This window comes from Halictus rubicundus, chromosome 7, assembly GCF_050948215.1.
Source record: "Halictus rubicundus isolate RS-2024b chromosome 7, iyHalRubi1_principal, whole genome shotgun sequence".
In the NCBI taxonomy this organism is placed as follows: domain Eukaryota; kingdom Metazoa; phylum Arthropoda; class Insecta; order Hymenoptera; family Halictidae; genus Halictus; species Halictus rubicundus.
This window is the reverse complement of record NC_135155.1, coordinates 5,255,589-5,279,474: the sequence shown is the minus strand read 5'-3', so window position 1 is coordinate 5,279,474 and position 23,886 is coordinate 5,255,589. Positions and strand designations below refer to the sequence as shown.

Genomic DNA, 23,886 nt, shown 5'->3' with positions numbered 1-23,886 from the left:
GCAGATGTTCATGCACTATGCAACGGAAATAAATTTATTAACAGAATATAATTTCGTTCGAAATTGTGGAACACAAGAATCAGCAACATATAATACTGCATTTTGTCATTAATCTTGTAAAAGCAATAAAATATAAACAAAAATATGCATGGAGTAGTAAACTTTTATCTCTATAAATAAATTATAAAATATACTCATTGACGAATCCTAGTCGCTAAATCCGAATCAAAATTGTGCATTAAGCTATGTTTAATGAGTGATAAATCTTGTTTGAAAATTGTTGCGACAACACGATCATCGACTTTGGACTACCGCCACGACTACCGTATTGAACAGAGCTCGCCTCGCCTAAGCTCGAATCGTTCTCTCTGAAGTTCGCAAGCTTTCGCAAACATATTCTTCTCGCGGCAACGTCTCCGCCAAACACACAGCATAAATTTCCCGTCGCATCCGCAACGTTAGTTCCTTGCTGCATTTCGCATTAATATACGTTACCGCAAATGCATCTTTTCAACGACCGACGTCTTCACCGTGTTCCTTCTGCTAACCGACTACGTATCTTGACACTTGAATTCACAGACTTACACAGGGTGTCCCAAAAATGTCGGAAAACCTTGAAAGTCCGGTAATGATAAAACATAAAATAAATTCTTCTTCAAAAGGGTCGGAGCTCTTTCAACAATAACTCGAATGTGTCCTTTAAATATAAATTAAATGGCTAAATTTAAATGGCTTCAATACCTGGATCATATAAAATAGTGGAGATTTCATTAATAAAATAGGTTAGAATTCTATCAAACATCGAATTCTTCTGTGCGACGGGCGCCAGCTTCCCACTGGCGGAATGTGTGTAACTAAAAAAAGAAACGGGGCAATATGCTCGATAACGTTCTGAAAAATGTCTGCCGGAAGCATCGATCGGCTGGAAGTATCGGAACATGTAATCGTTAGAGCTCATATCAACCGCCCTTTTTTTACCTCTTCCTCTCTCTCTGTTTCTCTTCTCCTTCCGTTCACTCCCTTACCCTCTTTCTCTCCCCCCCCCTCACTCTCTCTCTCTTCAGGGATTAATAATCTTCGGAAGTTGAGCGTAAGCCCGCAGTTATGACATATGAGGGACAAGAGCCCTCGTAGATCCCCTGACTGGCCTGCTTTCGATTTAAAATCAATGAAAGACATTCTGAATTTATAACTCGTAATATCGCTGTACGCTGCCGCCGCAAGGATCGAGGGGCAGGGAGGGGAGGGGAGATCTGGAAAATTAGGAAGCACGTGTTCAAGTAAATTGGCAATTCCAGTAGCCGACTGGCGCCCAAACGTCAGGAGCCAAGGGTTCGAGGCCGATCGATCCAGCCAATTGACGACACTCTATTCAATGACGGCGCACGATGACTTGCCACGCAGATCGAACCCTGTTTCAACAAGTAATCGGTATTAGACGCAATTACAGGCGATCTTGATTCTACGACCGACGACCCGTTGTTTTCATGACCCGGAACATTTTCGAAACTGTCGTTTAAGCGCGATTCCCCGCGTTGCGTAAGCTCCTCTTCGTTAAAATTCACTTCTGACTGTTAATCATTGTTCACATTTTCGTTCCGATTGATTCGTCACTGTCATAACCAGCTCAGGCGGAAATTATTCGATCAAACCAATCGAGTATCTATCGTTACTGTTTTCAACTCCAATACTCTGATAAAATTTGTCACATAAGAGAAACAATATTAACAGAAAAATTAATACATTCGTTTTGTCCATAGTGTACAAATTCAGAACATTATTGTGGCAGTGTCTGTTGTCATCTGTATAGTTAGAGGAATATTAGATTTTTTTATTATTAGAATTTTTTTACAATTTTTTCATAGACAGTTTGTTATTTTGTTAATATTTTTCTCAAGTATCTCTCCTGTACCATGTTTGTCTAGTACTATTAATATAGAGGATGTTCCAAAAATGTTGCAATTCCTTGAAAGGTGTGATTCCTGAGATCATTTTAAGTAACTTTTTCCTTTGCGAAAATGTTCCCCGCGGATTTGTTAAGGAGTTATCCGCGAAAAACACGCACCAATCAGAGCGCGGCTATAGCAGAGGGATCCCGGCTCGGCGACTGAGCGCGACGTTGGCATTGGCCGAGTCGAAATCCGTCCGCTGTAGCCGCGCTCTGATTGGTTCGTGTTTTTCGCTATTAACTCCTTAACAAAGCCACGGAAAAGATTTTCGCAAAGGAAAAAGTTTCTTTAAATAACCTGTAGAATCACCTCTTTCAAGGAAGAAAAACAATTTTGGGTGAACATGCACGAGGGTGGTCTGAAAAGTTTCCGACCTCAATATGAAGATGGCAGTATTTGTCGACAAAAGTACTGGAGCGTGTTTGTGCATGCTTTGACAGGAACTCACCAAAATTTCAGCCATTTCGGACGCTCAGTTATTGTTTAACAGTCGTTTGAGTAAGTTGCTGTGAGTGTTTTTGTGAAAATGGAAAAACTCGAGTATCGAGCTGTGATTAAATATTTATTTTTGAAAGGCAATACGCCTACGCAAATCAAAGAAGAGTTAGACGCTGTATACGGGTACTCTGCACCATCATTTACCACCGTGAAATTTTGGGCAGCTGAATTTAAACGTGGCCGTACCAGCTTGGGTGACGATAAACGTTCGGGACGCCCTCGTATATTATGAACGGTATTATTAAAATAACCAATTTTCCATTAGCTCCCCTTTATTGCAATCGATACAGAACATTTTTATTTTTACGCTTAAGACATTTGTTCTGTTCGTTTGACGGGACTCGTATTTTTATAGCGCAACAGGACAAACCTGCATCTCGTCTGTTTTTACGACAGGAAGGGACGTTGCATTCATTGACAGCTCGACGTCGTGACACCGTGCATTTGATTCTGCCTTTAGTCACGGAATCGTATATCGACTTGGCTGGAAACTATTTGATCGCCTAGTTTGCGAGCTGATACGTTATCAGACCACCACCGCGGCATCGAAATTAGATTTCGCGTGTCTCTCTATTGACGTGATTACAAGAGAAATTGGATGTAATATAGCATAATGACCGTGCGGTTAAACGCCGTGCAAGGCATTTACGCGTTCTTGTCAGCTGGCTGGTAATTTAAATTAACTATAACCGGTGTCGATGCGCCACGGCATCGTCCTTCTCGTAATTTCATAATTGCAGTTCCTTGTGCACACCCAAATTTCGTGATCGAAAATCTTGTCTGCTTTATGCTTGTTCTTTTTCACTGCCCGAACCCCTCCCAACTGCTGCGGAACCTGTGCAAATTAATACCAATTGCTGCCAAAAACTTTTTTTAAATTTCAAGTTGCATAAAGACTCCCAATCTAGTTATAAATAATAATAAAGAATATTAATAAATATTCTAATAATCTAAATAATATTCTAATTATGTGTTATAATAGTCATGCAGAATGAATTGCAAGCAATAATTTGTATCGTTTTTTTTTTATATGTATCTTTTAGGTGATTATTTCATTGATTTATTACAAAAGTCGATCTATAAGAGTTATTTAAACGTTTTTGCAAATAATTTTGAAAGTATTCTGCGTTTTTTAACCTGAGATGTACAAAGCTAGTGGGGAGTTCTGAAAATCCAGTAATTAGTTTATCAATACTAACAGCCAGAGGAAACATGTCTGCAAAAGAAGTGCATTTACGATATTGCGAACTTTACGAGTTTCCAGGGAATTACACAATGTAGCTACTCCAAATTTGTGGTGCGTTTCCGAGAAGGGTAGTACATTTTCCCTTTCGTGTATCTAGAAATTTAAAGCTGGAGTTTTAAACCTCAAAAATAAAAGAATTTATCTCAGCAACATGACATTAATTTTATGTAGACAGCGTTGAAAATGTAGCAACAAAGTGGCGACTAATTGTAAACAGCGCGGAAAATTATATTGTAGAGGAAAACAGTAATAACTGTCGCTTCTGTCCAACACAATTTTTTAAATCTGAAAATGATATTTAACCTTTAATTACTAATATTTAGATGCTGATACCTTTTAATATTTTTGGAGCTTGTGGTAATTTTTTAATTTTTTGAAAAATTAGAATAATCTGTCAGTAAGTAATGTCTAATATTTTAATTTTTTTTTTTGGAACTGAACACAATTTAATTTTCATACTAAATTAATTTAATTCCATACTGAATATAATAATCGAAACATCTTGTTTTAACACTATTTTTATTTTTATTTCCTCGCACACAAATTCATTTCCAATATGCCACAGGTAATTTTCGCACGTTAACACTTTCATTTCTTTCTCTTGTCAGACAACATGATTAATCGGAACCAGAACTCACACCGAAGATGAAGATTAAGTATTCTGTACGTTCGGACTGTTTCTCTAACGAGACTCATTTGTCATGGGGTTGATTGTTTGAGATTGTACTTGTCAGTGTTGTTTAAAAGACCGACATTATTCTTTCATTAACTGGGAATACAAGATATTTCACAGTTACGTAATCGTAGCATACGTAATCACGATCATAAATCACATATTAAGAAACTTACGTGTAAATTGAGATTTGTGAATCACGGTAGGCTTGCCCATAAGGTCAAATTACAAAATATTTTGCTGTGTTTAATATTTAGCACGGGCTACTTTTGCAATAAATACTCTAAATATCAATAAATTAAATTGGTATATGTGAATAAAATTCACGAGCGAGGTGGCAATGTTTATTTAATCTTTAAAAAATTACATACTATTTTATCCCACATCTTCCGATTGCAATTGTATTTCTATGATTATGTTTCTGTTAATATCCATGAATGTCAATCGCATTTACTTAGAAAACACAATTGTCGTAATTTTTTACTAAATATGTTCCATAGTAAATAAAAAAACAACTGTAACGGAAACAAACAATCCTTCGTTAGAAAAATATTTCAAAAGGGTAAAATCAACCCTTGAAGTTTTCATGCAATTAAAATAACTTATTTAACTATGTTCTACTGTTTAATGAGACTTCATAATATTCTTCATTCAAATTACTCCTGCTGTGAGGGAACTACTTTCTTTATCGAAAATATCATAAATAATGGTGTGTGTAGAGGAGTGAGTTTGTAATTCGCGCCATTGTGTTGTGCAGAGCCATCTAGCGTGATGCCCAAATTGTAAATGCCCGAATGCGGGTGTCTTTTGTTCCGTAGACTAGATCTGACTAAACAATATGTCGCCATGTAACGCAGAACGTCAGATCGATTAATGTATTAACAAAATTTGAAAAGGCGTAGAAAATCTTTTAAGATTGCAACTAGAAAAAGCAACATTTTCGATGCAGCAATGAAAATGTGCAATAATCTCTTACGTGAAGTGTCGAATAATATTTATGACAAAAATGACTAGACGAAATGTAAAAAATTTTTTTCTATTACTTTCGTCTGATTAAAATCATTGGAAAAAAGAAATAAATGTCTACGTAGCTCCTGTATCGTGCATTAATTGAGACCAAAAATTGTTCGTATCGCAGTTCCCTTTATTTCGCTAAAACGCATAAATACGTTGTTTAATATTCTGATTCTATTAAATCGAACATCGTTGATCCCGTTACGCGCCGATTAATCCGAAAACAATCTCCATCCGAAATGGCGAAAGTTGGCATTCCGGGGACTTTCATCCCGGGGTTTTAATCGCGGAAAATAATTCATGCCCGCCGCAACGAGAACGACAACGGGAAGCAGCCAACAATAAAAGCAGCAGAAGTAACATTATTATGAAACGTCGACGCGAGTTCGCCGCAATTTAATGCCTCGTTCCGAAAACCGTCTAGAACCGACCGAGTTGTACCCGCGGCTCGTAGAAATTCCGGGAATTTATAATATTATTCGAGAGAAAATTCCGAATATATTCGTCGCGTTCTATGTTCCCGTTCGTGTTGTTCGCGATGTTCACAGTTGTAACCGGAGACATCCGTAACGGCTGTTGAAAATATCGCGAAGGAACGGCGCCGCGGCGGCGGCGCCTGGGAGAAGGCCGACTTCCGGGGAAATTGCCTCCTGTCAGAATTTTCCTTTTAACCCGCATTCTAACCCGCCGGCACGCTGGACCCGCCGTGAAAAATCGCGCTGCGCCCGTAAAAACTGCAAGAATTATCGGGGATTGTCGGAAAGTTACGCGAGCTCTTTGCTAGCCGGCTCGTTACTTTTTCCAACTCCCGCTCAAAACCTCTTCCGCAATCCCGGCCCGTGTTCTGCAAGCACAATAGAGTCCCTCGGATCGCCTAACATTTCTACTATTCTGGCCGATTCCCCATCTTTAATGTTATTACTAGACTTGTGGATCGAGTAGAGAAAATTTGAGATTGTAGGAGTATTTTAAAAATTTCAAATGTCAGTATACTATTTCTCATCTGTTAAAATTAACAAGAGAAGAAATAACATTCCATTTGGTTTCCATTACACTAGTTATTACATAATATTTTAGGCTCTCCCAAAAGTTTCTTTCTCAATGCGTACTGTGCGTGTCGCACAAGAAGTCCCGTGAAAGGAATGCGGGGCTCAGAGTGGAAGGGGCACGCCTCTAGCTGCTCTATTGGCTGAAGCGGTGGCACATACTATGTAGCCTGTGACGTCAAAGTCTAAGCATTGGAGTACTGGAGCGTCAACGGTGCGGATAGGCGGAGCAAGCGAGTGCCTCCTGTGAGAGACTTCTTGTCAGGCACGTACAGTACGTGGGGTGCATGAAACCAAAGATCGAAAAATTTATGACAATTTTTTCCAGGTTTCGTTTAAGACATACACTGTAGAACCTTCTTTAAAAACGTCCTTACATTATAAATTCTATTAAGGACGGATAATGAAATGTTCTGGGTAAATACAGTCTTTACTCGATATACGTCCCAAATATCTAGCCTATAATTGTCCTAGAACTATCCCTACTGAGGGGCCCCAATGCTCGATTGTCCTCGGTCGCTGAGGAGTGTAATCATAACACGGATCGGGTATATCGGTGTGAGACCACGAGACCACTACTAATCCAATAACAAAACTTCTTTACTTTTCATTATTTTTTTATGGAACGTTAATTATGCTAACCTATCGGTTCCTTCAGAACACTTTCTGAAGAAGTATAAAATTTGAATAATATTTTTAAATCTATAAAAGTTTCGCAAGAACAAATAGACTCCGTGGATTCGCGATAAGGTAGAGTGACCAAGTTACCGACAAAAATAGGCGAAAAATGATTCTACGTGCCTCAACTTTTCGTCCTTATTTGAGAATATTTTTCGCTGGGAAAGGGCTCATTCGAAAGAGGAAGGTTCAATCTAGCGCACGCTGGTCATGAGCTGACGAGATTATGCACATATTTGGTAATATAAGTGTATAGAAGTAGGCCAAAAATTGACGATGCGCATGCCGTGGAACCCAAGCATTTTTACGCCATTGGATAAGTTTTCTGGATGAACATATCTCCGGCTACAAATTGAGCTAATTTTATCTTGGTTCTCTGCGAAACGAAGCCAAAAACTTTAAGCACGTTTCTGGTGTCAGAAATCATAATATCGATAATACAAAGCCAAACATGTGACAAATTTAGTCACAAACTTAGGACCCGTCGGATCAAGGCCAAGACGGATCTTAAGTCAGTGGCTAAAGGCTGTGAACGGAAATTATACAGCAATTACCGGCCTGCTGACTCTGCAAAAGTCACGTGACTCCCTTTGGCTCTTAATATTGTTAGATAACACCAGCATACACACGGTGACCGGTTTTACACTATGTACTATATTAAAAAAAATAATAATTCCAATAAGAAATGAATGGTTTCGAGGGGGCCATAATCAGGTGTACATTTTTCCTTAGTCGGACGCGTAGAGGTCACACGAAGGTGACCTACGTTTTTTTCTTTTTTTAAATGCAATCGTATATTTTTAATGCATTGATCGACGCAGCTCGTTATTCTCTAGAAGATGAAATGCTGTCAGTGATTTCTCACTTCGAGATTCCGATTCGAACATTTTTCAGTGTTCCCGTGGCTGCTGTTTAAAGCATGTCTGGAGCGGCTAATACGTTTCCATTGAAAATGAAATTTGCGGCGAGCCAGACGGTCTAGAACAGCTTTTGCGTAGAATCGAATCGAAACGGTTGGGGGAACTCGTTAAACGATCGCGAGAATGGCCTAATAAAATTCAGACAGCGTCGCGGCGCCTCTTAGAACGCCTCAGGAAATTTGAACGGCGCCGTGATTTCCCGCTTTCGTCGTTCAACCTCTCAAGGTCTAGCCTCGGTAATTAGGATTCGCCGATTACACGACGACTCGTGAATCTCCGTAAATTCAACACGCCTTGATAAACCCACCGACAGCTTTCGCTGCGTACCGTTCTCCAGTTTGACGCGGTATTGACGTTTATTATTAACTCGCTCGTCACGCAAACGTTTCGTGCCCGTGAACAGGAATGTTCCGTTCTTTCGGGGGTCGAAACGAGTTCCCGAAATTCATTCTAATAATTTAAGTAGAGTTATTTCAGAAGTGAACCTACAAAATGTACTTTAAAAATGTAATGACTTACATGATATTTAATATTCACCTGTATCGAAATGATAAATATTAACTGTTCTATTCATAACAATAACTTTAAACACATATAATTGTCTGTAATCGTCATATTCTGTCAAAAAATGACGAGTTTTTCGATTACACTACTGTAAAAAAAATTCCTCGTTGAATAGTAAGAAAACAGGTTAAAGGAAAAATTTTTAAAACAAACTACAAATTGCTGGGACACTAAAATCGAGACAGTGGGGCTAGGGGACAATCTGCGCAGTTTGTTTAGAAAATAGTGCAGAAGATTGGATGAAATGTTTAGGCTGCCAAAAATTGATCCAAATTATTATTAGTAATTTTTACTGTGTCCCGTACTAGGGGACACTTTAAGATTTCTTAAAATCATATTAACCAAGGTATAATGTTAATTTAATTTATTACGGAAATTTTGACTGTTTCTCTTTTTATTTTGTTTTCTAACATCGTTGATTTATAAATAACGCAGAATAAAACAGAGTATTACATCTTTCGATTTAGTTAAGATAAACCTTAAGTGAAAGACTCGTGGAAAATAAATATGTAAAGTATTTGATTGTTATGCCTACCACTGTAATATTCATTTTTCTGTGTAAATTGGTAAGAACGCGTTTCCGGCGTGTTCCGCGCGCTTCTTCTGAAAAGGATGTAAAACAGAAGATCCGAAGCATTCGGCTGAAACGTCAAGGAACCATCGAGCCGAGAAGTTTGAGGAGTCGAAGAGGCTGCCGAATCTTCATAAAAGGAGGAGTCGGTGTTACAGAAGAAGGCGAAGAGACAAAGCGAGATATAGATAGAGATAGAGAGAGGGAGAGAGAAAGAGAGAGAAAGAGGAAGAAAAGTAAAAGAAAAGGACGGAGGAATTTCGACGCTTGTCTTGCCACGCGTTCAAGAAACTCCCCCGTTGGTCTCGCTCGTCTCCCATCTGTCTCACCGCGTCTCCAGTTGTACGTTCTTTATTCAAGAGTCTCGATGGCACTCTCCCTTTGATATCTTTTGTTTGGGTGCCCTTGCCCTTGCCTAGGCGCGTGCTCACCCTCTAGCGCCGACTCTACTCTCTAGAACTCTCTCGAGAAGTGCCTACACCACCCTCTCGACGACAGGACAGGGATATATTCACCCGAGCAATGCAGCGGCGTGCGTGCATACAGATGGAACGTCTTGCATTTTCACGAGTGCATTCGAGAGTGCAGCCTGTGGCGACGGGGGAGAATGAAGAGAGGCTCTCTCCCACGAGCAAGCGCGCGCGCGCGAGCGAGCAAGGCCGAAAACCAGACGGAAGCCTCGCCGAGAAAGAGAGAGAGAGAGAGAAGAGACGTTATTGTAAAGCCATGACGCAGCAGGTTCCTGATAAACGAGAATCCTCGAGGACTATCTTCCTCGGCTACGTACTTTTCTTCTGTTGCCGAATTTCACCCTACACGATACGTTTGATCGGCGACGTTTAACCTCTCAGGGGGATGGTCTCATTCGGAGCCGTTGGTTTCGCGTAATTTGGGAGATAAATGATTTTTAGCTTATTATTAGACCGACGATATATTTATTTTATAATTCTACGCGCAAAGTGAGTCGAAAAGAAAGAATAAAATTCGTTCATTCGACGCTTCGTTTTCGAGTAAGTCGAGTTTGAAAATCACCGATTCTAATTCTTGCATATACTATGGCACGCGAACTGTATAAAAATAACAAAAATATGTCTCCAAATTGTTAACCATTTCTTAAATCATATTTCTCTATATATATGTCGCCGAGGCGTACCGACGATAAACGTCGCGGAATTATCCCCACTACCGCGGGGTGTAGCCCGTGACGAGCCACGAAGCTCGAGAGACTGGAATTGAGCTTTTGGATTTTTTTGAATTTTCTATTGAACATAACAGGAGAAGTAAATGAAAGTAGATGCAATAGAAAAATCTATGTCTGCAACAATACAGTGTTTTCTCTATATATGTCGCAAAGGCCTGGAGAATAAACGTCGCGGAATGATCCCTACTACCGCGGACTATACCCCGAGGAGTGTAAACATAACACAGCTGGGGTATGTCTCCTGGACGATATACGACGCTGGCAAAATATAAAAATATATCTCTCCAAATGTTTAGCCATTTATAAATTTGGTGAGACATACTCTTGTTACTTTTATAAAGTTCGCATGCTTTAGTATATGGAAGAAGTAGAATCAGTAGGTCATGATCAGACCCACCAGTCGATTTTCAAACCCGATTTACTCGAAAACGAAGCTGCCGATGAAAAAATTTTATTCTATATTTTCAACTTATTTTCTCACGTAGACCCCCTCCATGGTTGTATCATCCATACCGGGACACCCTGTATACCGCAACATCGCACTGCACTTGGTTTACACCTGTTAATAGAATGCAATGTTGAGCCTCGGAACGTTCAGATAAACGGTTCACGTAATCGATGCATGCAATTGCTATGGGAGCGAATCGACCAGAAATCGTGTCGAAGCTCTTGTTGGCTAGGTCAGTGAAGAAATCTGAAAGGCGAAAGCGGATTTGCGCGACGAGCAAAATACGAATCTCGCAACGACATCATCGTCGGATTTTCCTCTAAGAAGCGACCATGTTCCCGGCTGCTTGCTCAAGAGCTTACAAGCTTTTACACACGTTTACATAGGTAGCAAGCCACACAAAGATCGGACCTGGTCGCGTACTCTCTTTTACACCCGGTATTTGCTCTCGCGACGATCTCTTTACCACCTTCTCACACCTTCATTATTCTATCAAAGACCGACAGACTGATAACCTTCATGCAGCGGATCGCGCAACAAGATCTATCTTATTTTCGTCCCCTTGATGCGCCCGTTTGCACAGGTGTTGCATCTGTCTCCTGAAACGCTTGGAAACGTATCAACCATGAACTCTTGCTCAAATATTCCTCATCTGTGCAATAGAGGAAAATTTACAAAAGACTAAAATTTTCTACATCTAAGAAATATTTCTCGATCACACTGTGTGCCATTTCCTCGCGTAAATTTGTTAATTTCCTGTTTATCACTTGTTTCAAGATAACTTGATATGTCTGAAATTCACGAGCGTCTTTTAAAGACTTTATATTCTGTTGTACATGTATTCTTGTATACTTGTAATAGAACGTACTTTGAATGAAAAAAGCAGCTTGTAAAAATTTTAAATAACAGTGATTTCTCTGTATATGTCGCCAAGGCCTCGATGATAACCACGTCGCCGATGAGTGTAAACATAACACGGCTCGAGTATGTCTCCTGGCAAGACCGTTGTTGATGACATATATCGAGAATTCACTGTAGTTTTATTAAAGAGAGAACATCAAGGCGCGTTTTTTAATGTCCCACTATAATTGGATTTGATTTTCCGAATTTTGTAACTGAATTGTACTGTTTGTCTGATTTCAGGTAAGTCGACAGAACTATTGTTACAGCACTATTGTCATCCGTTCTGGGCGGAGCACATGCGTGTCACCGTAAATTCTGGACCAGGTAGGAGCGCGATAAGATGATTAGAACCAATTAGAAACATTTCCGGACAAGTTTCAGCGGGAATTTCGCGGCGGTTGGAATTTCCAGGCCTTGGTCGCGCGGTTTCGAAATTGTGAACGATTTTCACGGGCTTTTTTCCGGAGTACGTCCTAACACCGGTAACTAAAGCCATCGCTAACTTTTAATATCTCCCGCTAATGACCCTTTCACCGACGCTTAATCCGATTTCGCGTTTTTACGCGGCACTCGTCTCCCACCTACGAGCACTCGAACGGTTAATTGAACTAATTGAACGGGATTCCATTGGACCGACGGAGCATAATGTCGAACCGAAGCGTTTTTAACTCTTTCTCGACGCGGCTTTCATCCTGCAAAACCGATTAAACGTGTACCGCCTTTTGTCATGGCGATAAGTGTACCGCGCGCGCGCGCGCAGCGGTTATGCTCGCGCGCGCTACCTCTCGTGCCAATTTTTTTCTCATTGGAGGATCCTTCGACTTTTATGTCCAGTCTTTTATCCTCGCGCCACCGTTCCGATTATTAACGTAAAATTACTTCTGACAAGATCACGCTTCTGGCAGAAAATATTTCAAAAATTATTATAGTTTACTTAATAACTTTTTCGTTGACCACTCAAGGAGAAATTGATTTATTTAAAAAAATATTGAATCATGTAAACTTCATAATAATTGCTTAATGACTGCATAAAAATAATAATTGTCAATGTAAAAAGTTAATATACTCCCTTGTTGCTTATTATTACTTTTCGAATAATTAATACTTCTAAAATTTTCCATTTTATTAATCGTAACATTTATAATACACTTTTTATAGCATAGTTTGCTTGAGTAAGTGAAGTAAAAACAGTAGACAAATTTTATTGCAGGACCCGGGATTATTGCAACCCGTGCAGGAAATTTTACAATAATTTCACACATAATTTTATAGATAATTTTATAGACCGTCGAATAAAGAAATTGCGACTGTGATCGCCTAGCGATGGGCAATTTTAATTGGAAATTTGTCCTATATTTTCATGTCGCGGGCCATCGAATATTTGAGCAGTTCGGTAATTGGTAACCAAGTTTCTTGGCCCATTAATTTCGCACGTTTCTTGTTTTCTTCGGTGAAACTCCATTGAACGTACCCCGGCTACGTGTTCGGCATTATTAAATTAATCGCGCCGGTGGAATTTAATAGTCGAAGTTTTCGATCGTTACCGTGTCGAGAAACCCGATTTTCGTAACCCCTTCCTGCTTTCTGCACCCGTTTCATTCAATCTCGTCGGACGCTGAGGAACGCGACTGTCCTACGATCGCTTTTAACGTGGGACGCAAATTTTCATCGAAAAAGCGAGCGTAATTTCCACGAAGCAACATGGCTGATCTTACCGCAAAGTTAGCATTCACTATACAACCAAATCATAAAGATATCGACGATACATAATGAGCCAATTAAGGGGGGACATACACCTAGGACGTCGAAAAGTGAGCTTTACTTTGAGAATTTTTTTTATTGCAACAAATGGTTATATTTAAAAATCATTTAGTACATAATATGTATCGCAATTTTATTTACAGAATACTACACTTTCGTTAAAAAATATCCAATAGAAGTGGGGGTGGCCAACCATGTATAATATAATAGTGGTACAGTGTCTATTCGATATATGTCCACAGCACGGGTCTACCCAGGACATATATCGGCTAGAAGATACTATTCTTTGATACACTGGTGAACCTAGAGTAAGACAACGAAGCTCGAGTGACCTTGGTCGCCGAAACATACATGCCTACTCGATATATGTCCAAAACACGGATCAGGTAGGGACAATCGTTCATTACACAAATAAATATCATCGGAATTATATCATATTGGGTATCATTTTCATTAGAAAAATGCCACGAATATGTTGGTGAAAGTCCCACAAAAAAATAATGAAAAATAAAAATATTTTGTTATTGCATTTGGCCTCTCAAGCTTCGTGGCCCCTCACGGGGTATACCCCGCGGCAGTGGGGATAGTTCTGGGACTTTTATCGGCTAGATATTTGGGACATATATCGAGAAAAGACTGTACATAAGTTCCGCTTAGTATAAATGTATGAAATGTAAATAATAATATAAAAACAAAAGTATGAAAGTTATTCTTAGAAGAAAATTCGAATAAAAATACTGTTACATTATTTTTAACATATTAAGAAGGAAACTAAACTTCTATTTCACACCAGTTTGTTGCAATTCAGGTAGAAAATTTTTATTATGCATAAAGATCCGCTGTCCGCAGAATCCGCGGGGCGTTTAACGCGTTAATTATCAACGTTGCGAACAATTTTGTCGAATGCTTATCCTTTGACGCAGCTCCACCGAAGCGGCGGCCATTAATTTGTTTACACCGTTGTGCGCGATGACCATTTAGGCTGGCCAGGGTCGAATTAGTCGGACAGTAGCAATTGTTAGAGCCGCGGCATCCGTCACAATGCGCTCCAGCCGATGTTTTGTTTCGTTTAATTCCGCTGACTCGGCTTGTTCGGTAGGCTATAGTTTTATTGTTCGATCGTACGGCAATCGGTCAAAGTCGTTTTCGAAGCGAGCGCGTGTTTATCCCTTCACAAGAAAAATATCGCAAGTTCTCGAGGCTGCAACTGTGCGGCGCGCGTTTCGAACTTCGAAGAGCCCGAGTTTCCCCGAGTGCCGGCACATGCTTCTCGCAATGAAATAAACAAGTTCAGTCGAACGGAAGGAAAGTTCAATGGGAAAGTTGAAAGAACTAACGTGTTATCTAAACGGATAAATCGACACAATGGTTGTTCCGCGTATCCGGGGAGACAGACCGTTCAAACTATCGATAGAGTTGCCGACATTACTATTTTCCGCGCTAGCTACTGTTAATAATAATAATTATTTTATATTTTATTGTTGAATAATTATTTTTCGACTTTTTTCTGGTCAGACCCCCCTAAATTCTGAGACTCGCCGAGAAAACGATGTGTGCAAAATTTCGAAGCAATCGGACAACGATGAAAGTCAAGTCGTTTGATCAAATTTACAAAAAAAGTAATACCGTTTTGAAGGGCGTTTGAACACTTTCGTGAGCCTTCAAAGATTGATTAGGTTTATTAGAACTTCGGTACGCGCTGGTCCAGCAGTTGGCAGACAGTAGGCGAACAGGCGTCTAACGGTGACACCGATTTGTAAAATAAAAATGAAAAAAGATGTAACAACGAAGAGAAAAACTCGTGTGAAAAGGGTTAAGATTGGACGCGCGTATCGATCCCGTGGGGGATAATAAATCGTCGGCGGAACCATAGTAAATGATCACGCGACAGGCCGACGGGCTTCGTCTTCCGGCCAGTTAAATCTGTCGCAACGTGGCGACATCGATTCGAATTTTCATCGCGGGGATCGCGAGCGCGCACGTTTCAGCTTCGGCTTGGCCGCCAGCTTCAACATCGGCATCAGCTTCAGCCCGAGTGAATCCGGATTTTGTAAACCGTGTTCGTCATTTGCCGCGATCAAATCGGCCGGCTTGGTCAGTTTCCACGCAGCGGCGTTCAATCGGGTTTTGCCGGAAAACCTGCCCGGGAAATGCTAGACGAGGAACCACAGATTTATGGGTAGCGCGTGTCCCGGAATTTGGTTTTCTCTGCAATTTTACGGACAAAGCGAAGACTGATGCGCGTTAAAGATGATAAGCCGGAATTAACGTGCCGCACGGAATTCAAGCGAATGTTATTCGCGGACCCTGTCGTTCTGTGTGTCCTGTGTTTTCAACCGTCGCGAATTGTCGTTACACAGCCCGGCCGTGTTCGTCCACTTAAAACATTTCGAAATATGCCGGTGAAATACCGGCGCACGCGGAGGAAATGCAACATGTGCAAACTACGGGTAGTAATAAGCGGACAGATCTTTATGCAAATTTCCGTTCCCGTGGATTGTTTTATGAACGTCGGGATGGCGGAAACGTTTTCTTCATCATTTCGACAACTTCCCGTGGTTCAAACAGAAAACACCGCTGTTACAATGCTGCTACTCCTCTTTTTAAAGTCGAACAAAAATCTATACCGACAGACCAACAAGTATCTTTGTTGCTGCAACATGACAAATCGAATGAAAAAGTATTCTACAGGGTGTTCGCTTGAAAACTTTCCAGCCGAATATTTCGAGAAGTATGAAAGAAAAGAGGGAGGCAGTATCAGTTTTTTATTTGGGTGACGTTTTCAGTCATTCGAAGGTCAACTTTGTTTTTTCAAATGGAAAACTATATTTTTTATTACGGGATCTTACTGTACGCAAAAAGACCAACAATTCTCGTGGGATACTTGTTTTTGTCCGCGCACTAGTTTCGGAGACATTTAAAGAGAAGTAGAGCGAGGCATATTATTGTATAAAATTCTTTGACGCGAATAGTTGATGTTTTCCAGTTGTACCTCGCACGTACCGTTTGAAAACAAAATTGTCCTCTATTGATCTCTTGTTTATGTTGTCCGTCTTTCAATATAAGATTGTACTATTTAGTCAAGTGTGAATCATCGTAATAAGGGATACTATATCGTAGTACAATTAATTGTATAAAATGGTGTAGTCTTTAGAAGAACTAGTAGAAATAATTTTTATTTATGGAGCTGACGAGTGTGCTCGTCAAGCTGCTGCTACGTTTAATGAGAGACATCCTGATGCACATGTTTCTCATACGTACGTGTTACAATTACTTGCAAAGTTTAAGGAAACAGGATCGGTGACAAATTTAGAAATTTCGAAATTATAGGACAGTTTACTGTGAATCCTACTAGTTCAATTCGACAAGTTTCAATGGTAACTGGTGTATCAGTGAGCTCTGTGCACAAATTACTTAAACACAACAAGTTTCATCCTTATAAAATGCAGTTGCATCAAAAGTTACTGGAAGATGACTTTGACAGGCGGATTAATTTTTGTGAGGAATTAACAAATATCATCAACGTCACTCATAATCTAGTTAAAAACATTTGTTTTAGTGACGAATACACTATTTTCTTAAACGATGCTGTAAATCGTCGTAACTGTCGTTATTGGAGTGACGAAAATCCACATCTTATTAGAGAAAGTAATACTCAATGGCCAGAAAAAATAAATGTTTGGGCAGGCATTTTAGAAACTGCTATTATAGGTCCTCTGTTTTTCCAAGAGAATTTGAATGGCAATCTGTATTTAAATTTACTGGACGACATCATTCATCCACTTATAGCAGAAAGTCTCAAAAACGAAAGAGATGAAAACGGCGATTTTTTGTTAAATGAAGAACTTTTGCACTTCCAACATGATGGTGCTCCCCCGCATTACACACACGTTACCAGTTCGCCAGTGGTTAAACAATCGATTCCCACTAAGATGGATCGGTAGAAGAGATGTCTCGTATTTCGTAGACGAAAGAGAATCGTCTGTATTATTGTTTAGAAAATAACGGAGAGCATTTTGAAAATTTGTTATAGTTATAAAGAAATTACAACCTTTCTCGCAGTATAAATATGACTTGCTCTACTTCTCCTTAAATATCTCCGAAACCAGTTCACAGATAAGAAAAAAGTATCCTGCGAAAATTGCTGGTTTTTTTTGCGTACAATAAGATCTCATAATAAAAAATATAGGTTTCACTTGAAAAAACAAAGTTGACCTTCAAATGACCTTGAAAACGCCACCCAAATAAAAAACTTATACTGCCCCCCTCTTTCCCCCTCGAAATCCTTGGACACGTGTTTTACACTTTTTCAATATCTTTCATACTTTTCGAGATATTCGGCTGGAAAGTTTTCAAATGAACACCCTGTATAACATGCCAAATAGTGAGATTATCGACTATGCCGGATGATCGGTAACTGGCGGTACAATAAAAAACAGTGTGTTTCTATATTTTAAAAAATCTGATTGTAAAACAAAATTTGTTATCCTCGAAAATAATTTTCTCGAGAACAGAGACTCATATGAAAAGATTTTATTCCACATTTTCGATTAATTCTTTCATTTTATGTACACTCACCCTTTTCCGGTTGTACCGCCAGTTACCGATCATACTGTACACAGCGAATTAGGTTGAACTCGAACGCGAAAACCGTGTCTCTGTGGAGACAGCTCGCGATAGAGTGTCGCGGAATTTTTCCATCGATTCGCAACGGACGTGCCCGACCGCGCACAGGTTCGTCACTGTTTAGACAATCGTGTAATCAAATAAATACTGTTAACGACCAGCCGGACGCGAACGATTGTCCGTTAATTCGGTCAGAATTTCGCCAACTGATATACGTCCGGTTCTTTTCGGCTCGGCCCCGGTGGAACGGGCAATAAACTGTGAACGAAACGGCGAAGGAAATAAAAAGTGAACATGTACGCGTGGCACGAACGTGTCCGAATTTCCCGATATCGGTGAAGTAAGCACGAAAGATTAATTCGTGAGGTTGGGAAAACGTCCTCGACAGGATCATCGATCGACCAGAGGGAGAGAGAGAGAGAGAGAGAGAGAGAGAGAGAGAGAGAGAAAGAGAAAGAGAGGGGAGAAGAAAAGGAGCTTGGCCTGAACTTTTCGTGGATTTATTTACCAGTGACAATAGAAACACGGAAACGGGCTATCTCGGAAACGAAACTCTTCGCCGTTCTGGCCGTTCGGTGATCGATACCGTATAGCACACGAGGAGGCGATGCCCTTCATCGAATGAGATGTTGTTCTTTATTGAGCGACCGCCGCACACATTTGCCTACACACCAGTCATATCTCTCTTTCGCAGTGACATCTAGTTTTCGAGACCTTTCGCTTATGGTCGTCTACCGCCGTAAAACGCATTGCGCGACACCGCTGCGAAAGCCGTTCGACTCTACAGGCTGAATCAAATGAAATGTTGCTGGCCGGTCACCTTGAAGCCATAGCAAATATCGACGAAGGTTCATTTAGTGCCCAACAGTTTTTTTTTTCTAGGCCAACTACTGTGGCAACAAACCTTCAGATTTTTTTTAATGACGTAATTTCTTCCATTAATTTCTTTTACTTGAACAGCTCTTGTCGAACTGAATAATATTTGTTCGAGGTGTTTTGTCAGGATTGAAAATCTCGCGCAATGCACGGGAATTAAGCAAAGTTCACTCCTAATTAGTAGTCGGTGCTGACTTTGTAATTCATAAGCAGCTGTGCGGGAAGCCAAAAGCGAAACGGATCTTCGTCGATAACTCTGTCCTGTTACTTTACCGGCCAGCGAGTGAAAAACGAAGAAAATATTGCCTGTAATATCGCCGCATAATTGACCGAAGAGGAATGCACCGGCATGAACCAATGTGCTAATTAATTCTATGCTCTGTACCAATCGGGATCCGTGACCAGCATAACGCTCGCACGCTTATTATGAGCTGCATGTAAACGTAATTATCGTGAAAAACTGCTACACGCGCGCATCTGCTACGAATTTACCAATCCATTCCGTGGAGCGTTTGCCGGGAAAAACATTTGCATGCTCTACGGGAATTATAAATCTACGTGACGGAAAATACAGGGTTGGACACCTGAATGTGTCCAACCACGCCTTCAGGGTGATGATGTAAAACATTTTTTATGTGCAGTTTTACTGGCATTAATGGATGGTTATGCTGTAGAAAACATCCGTATAACAAGATAATTATTCCCGGAATTTTTAAAGTAAACGATATTTTTGTAAATACAGGTTGTCCAAAAAATATTGTACTTCCTTGAAAGGAGCGATTCCTGAGGTCATTTGAAGTAACTTTTTCCTTTGCGAAAATGTTCTCCGCGGCTTTGCTAAGGAGTTATCAACGAAAAACAGGGACCAATCACAGCGCGGCTACAGCGGACCGATTGCGGCTCAGCCAATAGCAACGCCACGCTCAGCGGGACTTGTCGTTGAGCCGCAATCCGTTCGCTGTTGCTGCGCCCTGATTGGTCCCGATTAACAGTTCTTTGTTTGTTCAAAGATTTCCTTAAATTGGCAATTTTGTCGTTGAAGCGAATACACATTTTCAAGCCATAATTGACTGAAACGTGTAGAAAGAAAAAACGATTCCGGGCTTTCGCTGTTAACGATGATGAAGGAAAATTCTCCGGAGAGAAGCTCGCGTAAAAATTAATTAAAAATGATAGTTGAGGTTTGACGTTACTGCGCCGAGTTTACGACTGTCTACCAACAGTGCAAGGGTTTACGATCATGTTCCGCGAATCAACGGTGGAAAGTGGAGCGTGCAGAACTCGGCCGTGTACTTCGTACACTTTATCGACTCTGCACCAATATGTTCTAATACTGTTCTTTTTTTTTTCTTTTTTAATTGTCCAGCATGCACGGCGCCCGCGTTTAAGTGTGAATGGGCCATTACTTCTCGGAGAGCTTGTAAAGTTATGGGACATATTTATGGAAGCTACACGATATGAGAGAATGCATACGTCGAGGAAGGTCAATTTTTGTCAGATTGTTTAATAATGCAGGTACTTAGAAGAACTAAGTTCTTTCCTAATAAGTTTACAAAATTGTAGCTGTTTTCAAAATGAAAATATTTGCCAACCGTTTCTTAGATTTGTTGTATCACTGTAACAAAACGCTGTCTTCTATGGAAACATCTGACATAATTTTAAACGATGAAAAAGAGCTGTTATAGCCCTTTGCAAAATGATAATATATGATTCATTTGTGCCTGGCAATGAGTAAATTACTTTCTTTCGATCAAAATGAACTGAAATAAACCATGGACATTAACGAAATATGAAATTACAATTTGTTAGAAAATAGACTAAGGTTAAACAGGAAGGTGAACAGAGAAAAATGCCGGTCGGTGACGTGAAGTAATTGATAATTGAGCAGAATTTATTTCTACATCTAACATTTATATTCAACGACCTAGTTTACATTTAAAATAAATCCCTCTGGAAACTTCATCATCAAAATGGGCCATTATATTCGTTGTGGCTGGAAGTTATCAGTGGAAATTTACGATATTTTCATTATAATAAGAAATAAAAGGAAAAATATTTTACAATTTCCTACTAAAATTTTGATATTTTCTATCACTGTAATACTGTTTTACCAAAGAAACATACATTCTACTAATTTTGTTTTCCATATGTATTTGTGTATACATTTTGTACTTCCCCACTTGACAACGACGTTCGTGGATGTATTCGATATTGGGGTAACGAATATGTCGAAAAAGTGCTGGCTGTTAACATTGTGTTCTGATATCTTTCAATTAAAATGTTTTTAAGTATAAGCGAAATTTGTGGGCAAGTATAAATCCTGCTTAGAGTGTTTCTACTTTTCGGCGGTAGACGGCGCCACTCAAAATGTCAGATCCCAAAGTACAATCGAGTCGCTTCCGAAACACGTAAACGCGTCGACCTATTATATTATCCACGTTAAACAATTAACTGTTGTTATTATTATGCATAGTACTTACTTCCAGGAACAGCATCCATCGTGCACGCACAAAAAAATTCAATTTCCGTAAAATTGTAAGTGTAACACCTTTTTTCACGACGTAGTTCACTGCACGAAAACTGCGAGACGATTGTATGGGATATTTGTACTCCCACCATTTAGCAGGTATACCATAGATAGTAAGACCTAAAAAGGTAAAAACCTTTGGTTTCTTATACAGTCATTACCTGAGCACCCAATACGGCAAGAGCCATACCCCTAACGGGAAATTCATTTTTTGCATTTTGGCCACGTTTTGGCGCTTTTGGACCAATGTGCATCGCGTCGGCCTGTGATCCGTTAAGAGGGAAAAGGATCGGAGTATGTGTTGCATAAATCGTGTATAATAGATCGGTAGACGTGATGAACGGTCTTTGTCAAAAGCAGGCTTTGTCGAAAACAGAATTCCCTGGGTTCGGTACTCCAATCCGTGGCTGTCACGGGCCGGTTCACTCGATCTGGGAGATTCTCCCACTGTCGAAGCTCATTGACACTGCAGGCACAGTGTTGAATGCCACTCAGCTACGGGACGGCTCTCTATAATCTGTCGATCACACGGGTTCCGGAGCAAAGCTTCGAGAGCTTTTTAGCTGTGACTCGAGTGATTGGATTCGTGATCGAGGGAACGTGAATGCCAACAGACGGAACAGAGAAGGGGAGATGGATTTTTATGCGACTGATTGTGAGGGCCGTTGTCATGATCTTAAGGGGTCTTCTTCCACGTTGACGATCGGAAAATGATACCGAGTTTTTTCGCATTTTTTTTTTAACCCTTGACTACTATACATATATATTTCATACAATATTATATATATATAATATTTTGCTGTACTGGCAAGCTTGGATTAATTGATTTAGAAAAGAAGCGATGGAAATATTTTAGCATCGGTACTAAACTAGGCACCATCTTGGATTTTCGTATTTTTGCTGAAGAAGAATCTTTGTTCGTTAATTTATATAATTCCGCGCGGGAGGAGCAGTAGTGGCAAGCTTGGATTAGTTTAATTAGAAAAGAAAATCATTTTAACGAATTTATCGACGATGGATAATGCTCCAATAGCGACGCTTTTAATATCAATTTATTGAAATGGCCAGCATGTTCCCGGGATCAAAATCCTGCGAACAATTTTGTGAAGTATTATAGTACGTCGAAAGAAGCTGTTATCACTGGAATGCAATTAACGAAGAAATTTTGATAAAATTAGTTAGTGGGATGCCGAATCATATTTTCGAATTAATACGTGGAAAGGCAACCCCACACAATATTAAAATTCTTCATTTCAACAACTTGCACTATAATCCAATCATTTTGTTGAAATTTAATATTGCAATTATAACTATAACTATGCGGGTGCTGTAGACTTGCAACGGTCAAATGTATGTTTTATTTTGATATTCTGGTTTCAATAAATAATATTTTCACTCTCTTTTCATTGTACATAATTTTTTTTTATGTTTTCGCGCAATGCTGTCGACGCTTAGAGATCATTATATTTTGTTATATTTAGAATTTTTGTTCGAACAATTCACTTCGAATTTGTAGAAATCAAGATTAAATGGGTCACTAACAAATAAAACAATACTTTTTTCGCGCTCCAGCGATTGTTTGATCGCCCAGCTGTAAAAAGTTGTAAACTCCGACATTTTACGAACTGTTCAATAAAACTTTTAGGATAGGCACTTTAGGACCAGCGCGCTCGTACGAACATGCTGTTGAAGAATTTGAAATTCTCGCTGATATTCAAATCTTTATTGCCGCATTCTATTATTTTTGCAGGATATCACAACCGTACTCTTGTTTATTATTTGTTATTGCAGCCGTTACTTTTACAGTTCCCTAGTTCGAAACAGAATAAAACAAAAATATTGGTGAATACTTAAAAAAACTTCTGTTTACTTCGCAAAAAAGGGAAACATTGATATTTTAGAAAAATATTAATAAAATCGTGGTTTCTTCAAACCTTTCAACAAATATAAAATAAAAATTAAATTTTTCAAGTGTTCAATACAGACCGACATAAAAAAAGTTATGAACAACAACTTTTAGTATTTTCTCTTTAATTCCGAGAAATTGCAATTTTTTCAAAATTTTCTTTTCACATCATGTAGTGCACTAATATTGGTCCGATATTAAAAACATTATCGTCCTTTTAAAAGTGCCCGAACAATACTGTGATTCTAGTATTATTATTGCGTTTCTCGTTAATTGAAATATTTTCCACATTGAAAGTGTGAATAATTACAAATGACAAACGCTGCATTTTTTTGCTCGAATAACTTTTGCCGGAATAACTTTTGCTAGTATTAGACACTTTACTTTGTTACCAATCTGTGCTGTAAATTTGTATGCATTTTAAACAAATTAGTGCTCAAAATAGGGTGCACTTCTTCTAGTTATGTATGCATACGTAG

General features: G+C 39.5%; 1 protein-coding gene across 1 annotated transcript in view; it reads left to right on the top strand.

The window, feature by feature from the left end:
- Mmp2 (Matrix metalloproteinase 2) overlaps nucleotides 1-23,886 on the top strand; it is a 179,888-nt gene that overhangs the window by 115,192 nt on the left and 40,810 nt on the right. The gene's annotated exons all lie outside the window — the stretch shown is intronic.